We start from the raw sequence: 17,780 nt of genomic DNA on the forward strand, positions 1-17,780 counted from the left end.
TTCCATTGCCTTTGTATACCATAACTTACTCAGTCAGTCCCCAAATGATGGGCATTCACTCAGTTTCCATTTCCTTGCCACTACAAAAAGGGCTGCCAGAAACATTTTGCACATGTGGGTCCCTTTTCCTCCTGTAAGATCTCTTTGGTATAGAAACACCGTAAAAACCCTGCTGGGTCAGAGGATATGCACAGTTTGTTATCCCTTTGGGCATAGTTCCAAATTGCTCTCCAGAATGGTTGGAGTCTTTCACAGTTCCACCAACAATGTATCAGTGTCCCAGTTTTTCCACATCCCCTCCAACATTCATTGTCACATATCCTGTCATCTTAGCCAGTCTCAGAGGTGTGTAGTTGTTAGGATTCTTACAGAGTGCTAAGTCACTGGAATGAACAGAGACAATAGTTATCTAATTTAGCATGGTTCAATATGATTGATCTGACGCTATAAGAAGATGTTATGGACAGAACTTGAAACAAGGTACTAAGTGTAATTGAAGAGACTCTGGTTAAATCTAGTTTGGCATTGATTTAATCCTACAACAAATAATGGTTTCCTCGTGACAATGATTTGTGTATGCTCAGTGTGGAACATATAAGCGAGAAGCTCTCAGAACTTCGTGAGAACTTCAAGAGGACTTTGGGAAAACGTCAAGAGGACTTCAGGAGAACTTCAAGGGGACTTCGGGAGAACTTCAGGAAAGGATTTTGGGAGATTCAGAGTCAAGATTCACTCCAACTTCCACCTTTGTGCTGGATGGAGACATTGGGAGGATGAGAGGCTGAAGCTGGCTGGGGGCTGAAGGACAAACCTTTAAATTCAGAGACATTTGCAGGGAACTCTTGGAACCAAGGAGAAAGATAGGCCTCTAGTAAAGCTAACAGGGCCCCAGGAAAAGAGAAGAGACTTTGAAGGACACAATAAAGGATTTGGATTTTAATTCCTGGCTGTCTTTGGGATTATTAAACCAAACTGAAACTAAGACTGCCTCCAGAAGCTCCCCAAGAAATCTGCTCCCAGAGAACTATTACAATTTAGAGAAAAGAATATTATATATAGAGTTTCTCAGAGGTGTCTTAATTTGCAATTCTCTGACCAATAGTGATTTAGAGCATCTTTTCTTATGACTAGAAGTGGTTTTATTTCTTCATCTGAAAATTGTCTTTCCATATTCTTTGACTGTTTAACAATTGGAGAATACCTTGGATTCTGATAAATATGTATCAGTTCTTTATATATTTTAGAAATGAGGCCTTTATCAGAACCCTTAAGGGTAAAAACATTTTCCCAAAGTATTGCTTCCCTGCTGATCTTGTCTGCATTACTTTTGTTTGTACGAATCCTTTTTATTTATTTTATTTGTTTATTTTGGTTAAGTATAGTTTTTATTTACCAGATATATGCATGGCTAATTTTACAGCATTGACAATTGCCAAACAGTTTGTTCTAATTTTTCCCCTCCTTCCCTCCTCCCCCAGATGGTAGGTTGACCAATACATGTAAAATATGTTAAAGTATAAATTAAATACAGTATAAATATACATGTCCAAACAGTCGTTTTGCTGTACAAAAAGAATCGGACTTTGAAATATTGTACAATTAGGTTGTAAAGGAAATCCAAAATGCAGGCGGACAAAAATAGAGGGATTGGGAATTCTGTGTAGTGGTTCACACTCATCTTCCAGATTCTTTCGCTGGGTGTAGCTGGTTCAGTTCATTACTGCTCTATTGGAGCTGATTTGTTTCATTTCATTGTTGAAGAAGGCCATGTCCATCAGAACTGATCATCATATACTATTGTTGTTGAAGTGTATAATGATCTCCTGGTCCTGCTCATTTCCCTCAGCATCAGTTCTGTAAGTCTCTCCAGGCCTTTCTGAAATCATGCTGTTGGTCATTTCTTACAGAGCAATAATATTCCACAATATTCATATACCACAATTTATTCAGCCATTCTCCAGTTGATGGACATGCACTCAGTTTCCAGCCACTACAAAGCGGGCTGCCACATACATTCTTGCACATATAGGTCCCTTTCCCTTCTTTAAGATCTCTTTGGGATATAAGCCCAGTAGCCACACTGCTGGGTCAAAGGGTTTTGATAACTTTTTGAGCATACTTCCAAACTGCTCTCCAGAATGGCTGAATGGATTCACAATTCCACCAACAATGCATCAGTGTCCCTGTTTTCCCACATCCCCTCCCACATTGTATATTATCTTCCCTGTCATTCTAGCCAATCTGGCAGGTGTGTAGTGATATCTCAGATTTGTCTTAATTTGCATTTCTCTGATTAATCATGGCTTAGAGCATCTTTTCATAAGGCTAGAAATAGTTTCAATTTCTTCATCTGAGAATTGTCTGTTCATATCCTTTGACCATTTATCAATTGGAGAATAGCTTGATTTCTTATAAATTAGAGCCAATGCTCTATATATTTTGGAAATGAGACCTTTATCAGAACCTTTGAATGTAAAAATAGTTTCCCAGTTTAGTGTTTCCCTTCTAATCTTATCTGGGTTAGTTTTGTTTTGTACAAAACTTTTAAACTTAATATTATCAAAATTATCTATTTTGGGTTCCATGATAAGCTCCAGTTCTTCTTTGGTCACAAATTCCTTTCTTTCCCATTGAGCAGAGAAGTAAACCTTTCCACGTTCTTCTGCTTTGCTTATAAAATTACGATGTCCAAATCATGAACCCATTTCTACCTTATCTTGGTATGTGGTGCTAGGTGTGGGTCCATGGCTAGTTTCTGCCATACTAGTTTGTAATTTTCCCAGGAGTTTTTGTCAAATGGTGAATTCTTATCCCCAAAGCTGGGCCTTTGGGTTTGTCAAACATCAGTTTGCTAGAGTTATTGACTATTTTTGTCCTGTGATCCCCTACTCCCCTGCTTGACTACTGTGCTTCTTAGCCAGGACCAAAAGGTTTTGATGCCCCCTGCTTTATAACATAGTTGTAGGTCTGCCACAGCTAGGCCACCTTCACTGGCAGTTTTTTTCATTAATTGCCTTGAAAGTCTTGACCTTTTGTTTTTTCGGGTGAACTGTGTTATTATTTTTCTACATCAGTAAAATAATTTCTTGGGACTTTGCTTTTTATGGCTCTAAATAAGTAGATTAATTTAGGCAGTATTGTCATTTTTATTATATTCGCTCGGCCTGTTCATGAGCACTTGATATGTTTCCAACAGATTAGATCTTACTTTATTTGTGTGGGAAGGATTTTGTAGTTGTGTTCATAGAGTTCCTGACTTTCCCTTGGCAGACAGATTGCCCAAAAGTGTATACTATTTTTAGGTTAAGATTTATGATTCACTGCTACAGAATGGCTCACTCCCACAAGACCTGAGATACCAGGTTGTATAAAATGTTTAAGAACAATGAATAATAAAAAGGGAAACAAGAGTTGATAGTGCAATTCTTACAACAAAAGCACTTAAAGCATTTTATGATTCATATAACTAGTACAGTATAAAGAGGTACATAGACTAGAGGGGGAGAGAAGAAAGAATACATCACTGATCCAGGGAAGCACCAACTTGGCTGACGTCGGTCTGGGGAATCCTGGGTCATAGGCCGCCATCTTCCGACCTTGAGGGTCCCAAGCAGAGCATCCCCCCTTGGGAGAAATTCCAATCTGGGTAAAGAGTTATCTGGACTTAAATAGCCCAGGGAACCAGGGTGGCTACATGCCAGGAGTACTGACTTCACTTCCTTGAGCTCATCCAGATGGGGCCCATTGCTGCCAGAGTCTGTCAGGGATAAAGCTTTACTCCTGCAGTGGCTAGTTCCAGTATATGGATAACGTATCCTTGGTGGATTTGGCCAGAATCCCCCCTGGGAAGGTGTTCTTCAAGCTATATTTGTTCCCATGGTTACTTAGCAGCTGCAAAGCAGGGGTGAATAATATTTCACTGTACCTTCATTACCCCATGGACCAGGAGGGAAACTGAGGGCCGAGGCCTCTGGAATCTTATCCTTATCCCCATATCTTCCATTCGGCCTTCAGTTTATGTAGGCCGTAGGCCATTTCTGGCTTTAGTGACACAGGCTGTCCCCGAGTGTGCTGTAAAGTGAGTATAGAATTCTGATCTATATGTGTATATAGCATATTAGTAATAGCACTAACCATACAGCAACGAGCAGCAGGGGGTGGGCTGTATTAGAGAAATCTCACTGAGCAGGAGCAGATTTAGAAAAGAATCACACAGTGGTGAGTATCAGAAGTGAGGAAATGGGAAGCTCCGGTTCATTTGCCGGCCACAGTGTGCAATTGTGTGCGATGTTCATCGAGAGCTCTCTGATTCTTCTGTAATGTGGCTATGACATCAAGTTTTAGCTCATCTAGCTGTCCCGCCAGGACCCTGTGGCAGATGACAGGGCTACGGATACGACCCTGTGGCGGGCGAGTAAAAGTGTACTGTCGCCCTGGCCAGGTCAAAGCAAATTAGTCCCATGGAGCAGGATCTATGGGACTGAGAAAGAAGGCATTAGCCGGATCAGTTACTCCCTGGGTGTGTTTGGAGAGCTCCAGTTAAAGTAATGGGGACTGGACCTGCTGCCTATACTCATAAAGATAATTATTCAGTTGCCTGTAACCTACTGTCATTCTCCAAGACCCGTCTGACTTCCCTACTGGCCACATTGGACTATCCCACTGGGAGCTGGTAGCGACCAACACCCCTGCTGCCGGGTACTCCTCTATAGCAGAAGTTACTTCTTCCTGCCCCAAGGGATTCTATACTTCCGCAGTGCAATCTTTGTTCAGGGTATTGGGAAATGAATGGGGACAGAGGAACTTTGCCCGCCACTTCTGAAGCAGTGTAGACTTTTCTTTCAGCAAACTGATGCTGTCCCTCCGGGGGTTGGGTCGTCGTCCCTCTCAAAATATCTATACCAATCATGTACTCTGGCATCGGTGCGATTACCACAGACCATTATCGCTTTGGGGATTGTCCAGTTTTCATTTGGAGATTAGTCTGAACTGCTTTAACTGCTGAACCCCTGATCCTGAAATGGCTACGGGAGTTCCCCTTAAGAATTTTGTTGGGTTGCTATATATTAGGGTGTTTTTTTTTTTTTTCCCGCATCAATTAGGGCACTAATTGACTGTGGTAATAGAGCCGTGTGTCCAACAGATCGCTCCCCTTATGTTAGACCCATAATGTTTCCTAGTCATCCTTCCTACAGGGGCCTGGCCTTCATCCCCTTCTCCTCTCAAATGCTCCAGACTGGGATATAGCGAAGGCCGAGCATGGGGAGTCACCTTGGGAGCAGCTGTCATTTCTCTAGCATTCTTTTCTCTTTTTCTCCTGTACATCTGCTTCCTTTCAGAGGCTGCAATTCCTTCAGTCTCCTCCTGCTTTTAGTAAGACAGTAAATAATTGTCCCCTGGACAGTCTGAGTGCTGTTAGTCGGCCTGGGCCGATCATCCCTGCCTGTAGGAGCAAGAACCAACTCCTCTAGGTCTCCCAACTGGGGTATTTTATCTATTGCTGCCCCTGCATTTTCTGCCCTGGCTGCCAACAGCAAAGTTAACATGATATGTTTGTAAGCAGGGGGTGCGGTTTCAATTTCTGGGTTGGGATGGGGAGCTATTACGGGACTCTTAGTGTATGTAGCAGCGTCTCCCATCCTTAGAGCAGTTTTTGTGGCCTCCTCTTTTAACCTCTGAATGCCATCTTTCAGAGTGGACCAAGCTCTTCCTTTATTTGGCCACACTGCATTATTGGAATATTGGTTCTAAAGACCTGCCCCCACCATACTATCTACATAAGGGAGGTGTTCATGGGAGCTCTGGCAGCATCGTTTGTATTAACACAGTCTCTAAAGATTGTTGTACAAAGGGATTGGAACATGCGCTAATAAATCTGACACAGTCCAGCCAGACTCCTGCCACTCCTCCATCACCGAGTCAGACTGCCCAGGTCACGAAGGGCTCTCCAGACTTTTGGGAGAGGCGGGCAATAATGTGGGTAACCTCTTGTTGTGTAAACTCCCCAGTGATGTTCTTAGTCTTTTGAGCCCCATTAGGGCCCTCTCCTAACCTCCTCCTCTATATTGGGCCTGCAGTCAAATCCTCTGTGGATTTTTCTTTTTGCTCTTTCCATGCCTTCTCTTCTCAATCCTCCTCCTCACTTTCATCCCATATACCCCAGCCCATGTATCTGAATCCCAGTCCATTGGGGCAGAAGCCATCACAGCGTGCCCTTCCTTGTGATTGACCTTCCTCTTCCTCTTCTTACAGTTCTATTGTGCCACCCTTACTGCAGCCTTTTCTGCTGTGTTCTCATAGTTTCCAGATTGATCTCCTAACATAAAGTTTTGACACTGTAACATATCACTTTCCTTGTAAGTCACAAAGTTCTTTTTCTAGTTCTCCTTCCTCTAATATTTTCTGGTCCCTACCACCACAGACAGTGAGGCAGGCAGTTAACGAAGCCCAAGCCCTCCTACAGATATCTGTCATTTCTTTCCCTGGTTCACTAGGAATTTGTTGCAAACATTTTGTTGCCTGAGTGGGGGCCGCTGGCTTTATGTGAGACCCCCAGTCCCCACATGTCCCAGTGTCCCGTGCCCATATTTTGGCCAGAGCCAAATAAGGGAAATCATATAATGCTGATGATTTAAGTAGATTTATTTTGTATCCTGCAACTCTGTTAATGTTGTGGATTATTTCTAGTACCTTTTTAGTAGATTCTCTGGGATTCTCTGAGTATACCATCATATCATCTGCAAATAATGACAATTTGGTTTCCTCATTAACTACTCTCATTCCTTTTTTATCCCTAAGGCGGTTGGGTTAAGTGACTTGCCCAGGGTCATACAGATTGAAAGTGTTAAGCATCTGAGAATAGATTCCAACTCAGGTTCTCCTGACTTCAGGGCTGGTGCTCTATCTACTACACCCACCTAGCTGCCCCTCTCATTCCTTTAATGTCTTTTTCTTCTCTAATTGCCAAAGCTAAAATTTCTAAGACAATATTGAATAGTAATGGTGATAATATGAAATCATCTTCTTTCACCCCTGATCTCAGTGTGAATCATTCTCATTTGACCCCATTACCTATGATGCTTATTGATGGTTTTGGATAAATGCTAGTGATCATTCTTTTTAAAACTTTTTATTTTCAAGTCATGTGCATGGATAGTTTTTCAACTTTGACCCTTGCACAGCCTTGTGTTCCAGATTTTCCCCTCCTTCCCCGTAACTCCTCCCCTTGATGGCAAGCAATCCAATATAGGTTATACATCTTAAAAGATATGATAAATAAACATTTATACAATTCTTTTGTTGCACAAGAAAAATTAGATCAAAAAGGAAAGGAAATGAGTAAGAAAACTAAATGCAAGTGAACATCAAGAAGAATGAGAATGTTATGCTGTGAGCCACACTCAGTTCCCACTGTTTTCTCTCTGGGTGCAGATGGCTCTCTTCATCTCAAGATCATTGGAACTGGCATCAGTCTTCTCCTTGTTGGAAAGTCACGTTCATCAGAATTGATCGTCTCATAATACTGATGTTGCCCTGTATGATGATCTCCTGGTTCTGCTCATTTCACTTCTCATCAGTTCATGTAAGTCTCTCCAGGCCTCTATAAAATGATCCTCTTGATCATTTCTTATAGAACAATCATATTCCATTGCCTTCACATACTATAACTTATTCAGCCATTCTCCAACTGATGGGCACACACTCAGTTTCCAGTTCCTTGCAACTAAAAAAAGGGCTGCCACAAACATTTTTGCACATGTGAATCCCTTTTTTAAAATGGTTTTGTGATATAAGCCCAGTAGAAACTCTGCTGAGTCAAAGGGTATGTAGAGTTTGACAGCTCTTTGGGCATCATTCCAAATTGCTCTCAAGAATGGTTGGATCCATTCACAGTTCCACCAACAATGTATCCGTGTCCCAGTTCCCACATCCCCTCCAACATTTGTCATTATCATATATCTGGTCATCTTAGCCGATCTCACAGGTGTGTAGTGGTGTCTCAGGGGTGTCTTAATTTGCATTTCTCTGATCAGTAGTGATTTAGAGCATCTTTTCATGTGATTAGAAATATTTCTAATTGCTTCATATGAAAATTGTGTGTTCATGTCCTTTGACCAGTTATCAGTTGGAGAATGGCTTGTATTCTGATAAATTTGAATCAGGTCTCTATGTTTTAGAAATAAAGCCTTCATCAGAACACTTAATTGTAAAAATGTTTTCCCTATGTATTGTTTCCCTTCTAATCTTGTCTGCATTCCTTTTGTTTGTACAAAAAAATTTTTGTATTTTTTATTAATTTCCTCATTTTAATTATTTTGACAGTACATATGCATGGGTAATTTAAAAAAAAAACATTATCCCTTGTATTCACTTTTCCGAATTTTCCCCTCCTTCCCTCTAATCCCTCCCCTAGATGACAGACAATCCCATACATGTAAATGTGTTACAGTATATCCTAGATACAATATATGTGTGTAAAACCAAATTTCTTGTTGCACGATAAGAATTGGATTCCGAAGGTATAAGTAACCTGGGTAGAAAGACAATACTGCAAACATTTTACACTCAATTCCCAGTGTTCCTTCTCTGAATCTAGCTGTTTCTGTCAATCATTGATCAACTGGAACTGAATTAGATCTTCTTTACATTGAAGATATCCTCTTCAATCATAATATATCTTCATACAATAACACTTCGTTGTTGAAGTGTATAGTGATCTCCTGGTTCTGCTCATCTGGCTGGATTCTTTCACAACACCACCAACAATGCATCAGTGTCCCAGTTTTCCCACATCCCCTCCAACTTTCATCATTATTTTTTCCTGTCATCTTAGCCAATCTGACAGGTATGTTGTGGTATCTCAGAGTTGTCTTAATTTGTATTTCTCTGATCAGTAGTGATTTGGAGCACTTTCATATGAGTGGAAATAGTTTCAATCTTGCCATCTGAAAATTGTCTGTTCATATCCTTTGACCATTTATCAATTGGAGAATGGTTGATTTCTTATAAATTAGAGTCAGTTCTCTATATATTTTGGAAATGAGGCCTTTATCAGAACCTTTAACTAAAAATATTTTCCCAATTTGTTACTTCCCTTCTAATCTTGTTTGCATTAGTTTTTTTGTACGTAAACTTTTTAATTTGATGTAATCAAAATCTTCTATTTTGTGATAAATAATGATCTCTAGTTCTCCTTTGGTCATAAATTCCTTCCTCCTCCATAAGTCTGCAAGGTAAACTATCCTATGTTCCTCTAATCCTTGTCATCTTTATTATATTCGCTCGGCCTATCCAAGAGCACTTAATGTCTTTCCAATTATTTAAATCTGATTTTATTTTTGTGGCAAGTGTTTTGTAATTTAAAAAATTTTAATTTAATATAATCAAACTTATCTCTTTGGCGTTAACTTATGAGTTTCAGTTCTTCTTGGGACACCAATTCCTTCCTTCTCCACAGATCTGAGAGGTAAACTATCTTATGTTCTTCTAATTTGCTTATAGTATCACTCTTTATATCTTAATCATGAACCCATTTTAACCTTATCTTGTTATGTAATGTTAACGTGTGTGTCCATAGCTAGTTTCTGCCATATTTGTTTCCAATTTTCCCAGTAGTTTTTGTCATATAGTGAGTTCTTATCCCACAAGTTGGGTTTTGGGATTGCTATACTAGATTGCTATAGTTTGTTGACTATTTTTTCCTGTGATGTTACCCCATTCCACTGATCAGCTGCTCTATTTCTGAGCCAGGACCAAATGGTTTGGATGACCACTGCTTTGTAATATAGGCCACCTTCATTGGAATTTTTTTTCCATTAATTCCTTTGAAATTCTTGATCTTTTCTTCTTTCTGGTGAACATTGTTTTTATTTTTCTAGGTCTGTAAAATAATTTCTTGGGAATTTGATTGGTATGACTCCAAATAAGTAGATTGATTTAAGCAGTACTGTCATTTTTATTATATTCACTCAGCCTACCCATGAGCAACTGATACTTTTCTGACTGATTAAATCTGACTTTATTTGTGCAGAAAGTGTTTAGTAATTATGTTCACATAGCTCCTGGCTTTCCCTTGACAGATTGATTCCCCCCAATTTTATACTATCAACAGTTATTCTGAGTGTAATTTCCTTTTGTCTCTCTTGCTGTACTTTGTATATATATTAAAATTCTGATGTTTTTTGTGAATTTATTTTGTATCCTGGAACTTTGGTAAAATTGTGAATTGTTTCTAATAGTTTTTATTTGATTCTCTAGGGTTCTCTAAGTATAATATGGTATCCTCTTCAAAGAGTGATAATTTGGTTTCCTCATTACCTACTCTAATTCCTTTAATCTCTCTTCTCTTACTGCCAAAGCTAGCATTTCTAATACAATATAGAATAGTAATGGTGATAGAAAGCAATCTTGTTTTACTCCAGATCTTATTGGGAATGGTTCTTGTTTGTCCCCATTACATATGATGCTTGCTGATGGCTTTAAATAGGTGCTACTGATTATTTTAAGGAAAAGTCCATTTATTCCTGTACTTCCTAGTGTGTTTTTAACAGGAATTGGTATTGGATTTCATCAAAAGCTTTTTCTGAATCTGTTGAGATCATCATATGTTTTTGTTACTTTGTTTATTGATATAGTTAATATTGTTAATAGTTGTCCTCATATTGAAGCATTCCTGCATTACTGGTATAAATCCTTCTTGGTCATGGTATGTTCTCCTGGGGATGACTTTCTGTAATCTATTTGCTAATATTTTATTTAAGATTTTTGTTTCAATATTCGTTAGGGAAATTGGTCCATAATTTTCTTTTTTTTTTTTTTATTCATTTTTCCAAATTATCCCCTCCCTCCCTCTACTCCCTCCCCCCTATGGCAGGTAATCCCATGCATTTTACATGTGTTACAATATAACCTAGATACAATATATGTGTGTAAATACCATTTTCTTGTTGCACATTAATTATTAGCTTCCGAAGGTATAAGTAACCTGGGTAGATAGACAATAGTGCTAACAATTTACATTCACTTCCCAGTGTTCCTTCTCTGGGTTTAGTTGTTACTGTCCATCATTGATCAACTGGAAGTGAGTTGGATCTTCTTTATGTTGAAGATTTCCACTTCCATCAGAATACATCCTCATACAGTATTGTTGTTGAAGTGTATAGTGATCTTCTGGTTCTGCTCATTTCACTCAGCATCAGTTGATGTAAGTCTCTCCAAGCCTCTCTGTATTCCTCCTGCTGGTCATTTCTTACAGAGCAATAATATTCCATAACCTTCATATACCATAATTTACTCAACCATTCTCCAGTTGATGGGCATCCATTCAACTTCCAGTTTCTAGCTACAACAAAAAGAGCTGCCACAAACATTTTGGCACATACAGGTCCCTTTCCGCTCTTTAGTATTTCTTTGGGATATAATCCCAATAACAGCAATGCTGGGTCAAAGGGTATGCACAGCTTGATAACTTTTTATGCATAGTTCCAAATTGCTCTCCAGAATGGCTGGATTCTTTCACAACTCCACCAACAATGTATCAGTGTCCCAGTTTTCCCACATCCCCTCCAACATTCGTCATTATTTGTTCCTGTCATCTTAGCCAATCTGACAGGTGTTTAGTGGTATCTCAGAGTTATCTTAATTTGCATTTCTCTGATCAGTAGTGATTTGGAACACTCTTTCATATGAGTCTAAATAGTTTCAATTTCATCATCTGAGAATTGTCTGTTCATATCCCTTGACCATTTATCAATTGGAGAATGGTTTGGTTTCCTATAAATCAGGGTCAGTTCTCTATATATTTTGGAAATGAGACCTTTGTCAGAACCTTTCCTTTTAAAAATATTTTCCCAATTTGTTACTTCCCTTCTAATCTTGTTTGCATTAGTATTGTTTGTACAGAAACTTTTTAGTTTGATGTAATCAAAATCTTCTATTTTGTGATCAATAATGATTTCTAGTTCTCCTCTGGTCATAAATTCCTTCCTCCTCCACAGGTCTGAGAGGTAGACTATTCTCTGTTCCTCTAATGTATTTATGATCTCATTCTTTATGCCTAAATCATGGACCCATTTTGATCTTATATTGGTATATGGTGTTAAGTGTGGATCCATATCTAATTTCTGCCATACTAATTTCCAGCTTTCCCAACAGTTTTTTCCGAATAATGAATTTTTGTCCCTAATGTTGGTATCTTTGGGTTTGTCAAAGATTAGATTGCTATAGATGTACCCTTTTTTGTCCTTTGTATCTAATCTGTTCCACTGATCTACTGGTCTATTTCTTAGCCAGTACCAAATGGTTTTGGTGACTGCTGCTATATAATATAGCTTTAGATCAGGTACATTTAGACCACTTTCCTCTGACTTTTTTTTCATTAGTTCCCTTGCAATTCTCGACCATTTATTCTTCCATATGGATTTTGTTGTTATTTTTTCTAGGTCATTAAAATAGTTTCTTGGGAGTCTGATTGGTATAGCACTAAATAAATAGATTAGTTTGGGGACTATTGTCATCTTTATTATATTCGCTCGGCCTATCCAAGAGCACTGAATGTCTTTCCAATTATTTAAATCTGACTTTATTTTTGTGGCAAGTGTTTTGTAATTTTTCTCATATAATTCCTGACTATTCTTTGGTAGATGGATTCCCAAATACTTTATACTCTCATCATTTGTTTCGAATGGAATTTCTCTTTGTATCTCTTGCTGTTGTGTTTTGTTGGTGATATATAAGAATGCTGAGGATTTATGTGGATTTATTTTGTATCCTGCCACTTTGCTAAAATTCTGAATTATTTCTAATAGCTTTTTAGCAGAGTCTTTGGGGTTCTCTAAGTATACCATCATGTCATCTGCAAAGAGTGATAGTTTGATTTTCTCATTTCCTACTCTGATTCCTTGAATCTCTTTCTCGGCTCTTATTGCCGAGGCTAGCGTTTCTAGTACTATATTGAATAGTAATGGTGATAGTGGGCAACCTTGTTTCACTCCTGATCTTACTGGGAAAGGTTGCAGTTTATTTCTATTGCATATTATGCTTACTGACGGTCTTAAATATATGCTCCTGATTATTCTAAGGAATAATCCATTTATTCCTATACTCTCAAGAGTTTTTAGTAGGAATGGATGTTGGATTTTGTCAAATGCTTTTTCTGCATCTATTGAGATGATCATATGGTTTTTATTAATTTGATTATTAATATGGTCAATTATACTAATAGTTTTCCTAATATTAAACCAGCCCTGCATTCCTGGTATAAATCCCACTTGGTTATAGTGTATTATCCTGGGGATGATTTTCTGAAGTCTTTTTGCTAATATCTTTTTTAAGATTTTAGCATCAATATTCATTAAGGAAATTGGTCTATAATTTTCTTTCTCAGTTTTCGATCGACCTGGTTTAGGTATCACTACCATGTCTGTGTCATAAAAGGAGTTTGGTAGGACTCCTTCATTCCCTATTTTTTCAAATAGTTTATATAGCATTGGGGCTAATTGTTCTTTAAATGTTTGGTAGAATTCACATGTAAATCCATCTGGTCCAGGGGATTTTTTCCTGGGGAGTTGATTAATAGCTTGTTCTATTTCTTTTTCTGAAATGGGACTATTTAAGCAATTTATTTCCTCCTCTGTTAATCTAGGAAGCCTATATTTTTGGAGGAAGTTATCCATTTCACTTAAGTTATCAAATTTATTGGCATAAAGTTGGGCAAAGTAACTCCTTATTATTTCTCTAATTTCCTCTTCATTGGTGGAAAGATCCCCCTTTTCATTTGTAAGACTAACAATTTGATTTTCCTCTTTCTTTTTTCTGATCAGATTTACCAAAGGTTTATCTATTTTATTGGCTTTTTCATAAAACCAACTCTTGGTTTTATTTATTAATTCAATAGTTTTTTTTTTTACTTTCAATGTTATTGATTTCTCCTTTTAATTTTTATATTTCAAGTTTAATTTTTGGTTGGGGGTTTTTAATTTGGTCTTTTTCTAGCCTTTTAAGTTGCAAGCCCAATTCGTTAATCTTCTCTTTCTCTATTTTCTTCAAATAAGCCTCTAAAGATATAAAATTTCCCCTTATTACTGCTTTAGCTGCATCCTACAGATTTTGGTATGATGTCTCATCATTGTCATTATCTTGGGTGAAATTATTAATTGTTTCTATAATTTGTTCTTTCACCCAGTCATTCTTTAAGATGAGATTATTCAGTTTCCAATTACTTTTTGGTCTATTTATCTCTAATTTTTTACTGAATGTAGCTTTTATTGCATTGTGGTCTGAGAAGAAGGCATTTATTATTTCTGCCTTCCTACATTTAATTTTGAGATCTTTATGTCCTAATATATGGTCAATTTTTGTATAGGATCCATGAACTGCTGAGAAGACAGTATATTCCTTTCTATTGCCATTCAGTTTTCTCCAAAGGTCTATCATACCTAGTTTTTCTAATGTTCTATTTACTTTTTTAATTTCTTTCTTGTTTGTTTTGTGGTTTGATTTGTCTAAATCTGAGAGTGCAAGGTTGAGATCTCCCACTATTATAGTTTTACTGTCTATTTCTTCTTGCAACTCTCTTAACTTTTCCTTTAGAAAGTTAGATGCTATACCGCTTGGTGCATATATGTTTAGTATCAATATGGCTTCATTATTTATGCTACCTTTCAGCAGGATATAGTTTCCTTCCTTATTTCTTTTAATTAGATCAACTTCTGCTTTTGCTTGATCTGAGATAAGGATAGCTACCCCTGCTTTTTTGGCTTTACCTGAAGCATAATAGATTCTGCTCCAACCTTTTACCTTTACTCTATATGTATCTCCCTGCTTTAAGTGTGTTTCCTGTAAACAACATATTGTAGGGTTCTGATTTTTGATCCAGTCTGCTATCCGTCTCCGTTTGATGGGAACGTTCATCCCATTCACATTTACAGTTAAAATTACTAATTCTGTATTTCCTGCCATCATATTATCCCCAGATTATGCTTTTTCCCTTGACCTCCCTGAACCCCTTCCCCAATATTCAATTTATAGATCCCCCTTGTGACGCGCAGCCCTCCCATTTTTTTTTAGTATCCCTCCCCCCTCCCTCCACGTCCCTTCCCTTATTCTCCTTTTCCTTTTCCCTTTTCCTCTCCCCCCTTTTAATGAGGTGAGAGAGAATTCTCTGAAAAACAAATATGACAATTATTTACTCTTTGAGCCTCTTCTGATGAGAGTAAGATTTACACAATGATTCTCCCCCTCTCTAAATTCCCTCAGATATGGTGTATTTTCTATGCCTCTTCCTGGGATGTAGTTTCTCTCTTTTTATCATTCCCTCCCCTTTTTCTGATACTACCCCCTTCCCTTTACTACACCCCCTTCTTTTTTTTTCTTTTATATCAGTAAAATCAAATTATCCATGCGTACTTTCTATATACCCACAACAGAGATATAGTTCTCAAGGGTTCTGTGTACCTTTTCCTGTTTCTCTTCAGTCTTGTGGACGTAGATCAAATTTTTTGTTTAAGTCTGGTTTTTTTCTTAGAAACATATGGAATTCCTCTATTTCATTGAATGACCATCTTCTTCCATGGAAAAAGATGCTAAACTTAGCTGGGTAGTTTATTCTTGGTTGCAATCCTTGATCTTTTGCCTTTCGGAATATCAGGTTCCAGGCCCTTCTATCTTTTAATGTGGAGGCAGCCAGATCTTGTGTGACCCTTATTGTGGTACCTTGGTTTTTAAATTGTTTTTTTCTAGCTGCTTGCAGGATTTTCTCCTTTGTGTGGTAATTCTGCAGCTTAGCCACAATATTCCGTGGTGTTCTTTTTTTAGGGTCTATTTCAGAAGGAGTTCGATGAATTCTTTCAACATCTACTTTCCCCTCTGTTTCTATTATCTCTGGACAGTTCTCTTTGATAATTTCCTGTAAAATAGAATCTAGGCTCTTTTTTTGGTCATAGTTTTCGGGAAGTCCAATGATCCGCAGATTATCTCTCCTAGATCTATAGATTTTCCCAGTAAGTATTTCACGTTGTTCTCCAGCTTCTCATTTTTTTTGTTTTGTTTGACTGATTCTTGGGTTCTCAATGAATCATTCATTTCTATTTGTTCCATCCTGACTTTTAAGGAGTTATTTTCTTCATTCACAGTTTTTAGTTCTTTTTGTAAATGCCCAATTTCATTTTTAAATGAGTTATTTTGCTCAATTGAATTTTTTTTCCATTTCCCTAATTTTTTTTTTGAGAATTATTTTCTTTTTCCAATTCAGAAATCCGATTTTCTTGGGACTTTTTTATCTTCTCCAATTCAGAAATCCTATTTTCTTGAGACTTTTTTATCTTCTCCAATTCAGAAATCCTACTTTCCTGTGATTTTTTTACCTTTTCTAATTCACTAATTTTGTTTCCCTGCATCTCCTGTGAATTCTTTATTTTTTCCAACTCCAATTTCATAGCTTCTCTTTCCTTTCCCCATTTTTCTTCAAACTCTCTTAACTTTTTAATAGACTCTTCAAGGAGAGAGTTATGTGATGGGGGGCAGGAATCATTCCCCTTTAGGTTGTTATCTGCTGACTCTCTGCTGTTAACTTCCTTGGGGTTGGATACCCGCTCTTTCTCTGTGTAGAAGGAATCTATGGTTTTTTGGGCTTCTTGCTCATACTTAAAAAATCTTTTGGGGTCTGTCCCTTTCCTGCTGAAACTCCAGATTCTCTTCAGCTGGTAAATCGTGCTTCCAGTCCTTGTGGATTCTATCAGTCCAACGCTATTTCTGAGGCTGATTAAATCTAGTTGGTTGTGAGGGAAGAAAGGAGCTTACATAGTGGCGTGTATCTTCTCCGCCATCTTGGCTCCGCCCCCCCCCATACTTTTCTTTCTCTGTTTTCATTTACCCTAGTTTAGGGGTCAGGATCGTATCTGTGTCATAAAAGGAATTTGGTTGGACTCCTTCTGTCCCTATTTTTTCACATAGTCTGCATAGTACTGGAATTGATTGCTCTTTAATTGTTTGCTGGAATTCACATAGAAATCCTTGAGGCCCAAGAGAGTTTTTTTCTCAGGACGCTGATTGCTAACTTGTTCTATTTGTTTTCCTAAAATGGGCCTATTTATGTAATTTATTTCCTCTTCTTTTAATCCCGGCAACCTATATTTTGGTAGGTGTTCCTCCCTTTCCCTTAGATTATCAAAACTACTGACGTATAGTTGGCAAAATAACTCCTAATCATTGCTCTGATTTTGTCTTCATTGGTGGAAAATTCTTCCTTTTCATTTTTGAGGCTGACATTTTGATTTGTTCTTTGTCCTTTTTCTAATAAAATTAACTAAAAGTTTTTTTCTATTTTCTTTTTTTCATAAAACCAACTCTTAGTTTTATTCATTCAATAATTTTCTTATTTTTAATTTTATTATTGCCCCCGTTTATTTTCAGGATTTCAATTTTGATATTTAATTGGGGATTTTTAATTGTTTTCCTAGTTTTTAGTTGTAAGAGTCATATTGAGTGGGCTTCGTCCTGAAGGGAATTTAGCAAAAATTTTCATCTCAAGCAGATCTTTAATGAGGGAAACGTAGACAGAGACAGAGAAAGAGACAGAGACAGAAAGAGCCAGAGAAACAGCAGACAGAGACACACACATATACATGCACAAAAACACACATAGTGATTAACTGTCAGATAAGGACATAGAGAGATGGAGAGAGAGAGAGAGAGAGAGAGAGAGAGAGAGAGAGAGAGAGAGAGAGAGAGAGAGAGAGAGAGAGAGAGAGAGAGAGAGAGAGGGAAAGGGAGAGGGAGAGACA

General features: G+C 37.8%; 1 long non-coding RNA gene across 2 annotated transcripts in view; it reads left to right on the forward strand.

Annotated features, from left to right (window-relative positions):
- Positions 1–7,434: 7,434 nt before the first annotated feature.
- The window catches only part of LOC141548442 (uncharacterized), a 155,932-nt gene continuing 145,586 nt past the window's right edge, over positions 7,435–17,780 (forward strand). For both annotated transcript variants that reach the window (XR_012483949.1, XR_012483948.1), the window contains exon 1: positions 7,435–7,582. This is a non-coding gene — a long non-coding RNA (uncharacterized LOC141548442). The remainder of the gene's footprint in view (positions 7,583–17,780) is intronic.

Source organism: Sminthopsis crassicaudata, chromosome X (assembly GCF_048593235.1).
Source record: "Sminthopsis crassicaudata isolate SCR6 chromosome X, ASM4859323v1, whole genome shotgun sequence".
Taxonomy (NCBI): domain Eukaryota; kingdom Metazoa; phylum Chordata; class Mammalia; order Dasyuromorphia; family Dasyuridae; genus Sminthopsis; species Sminthopsis crassicaudata.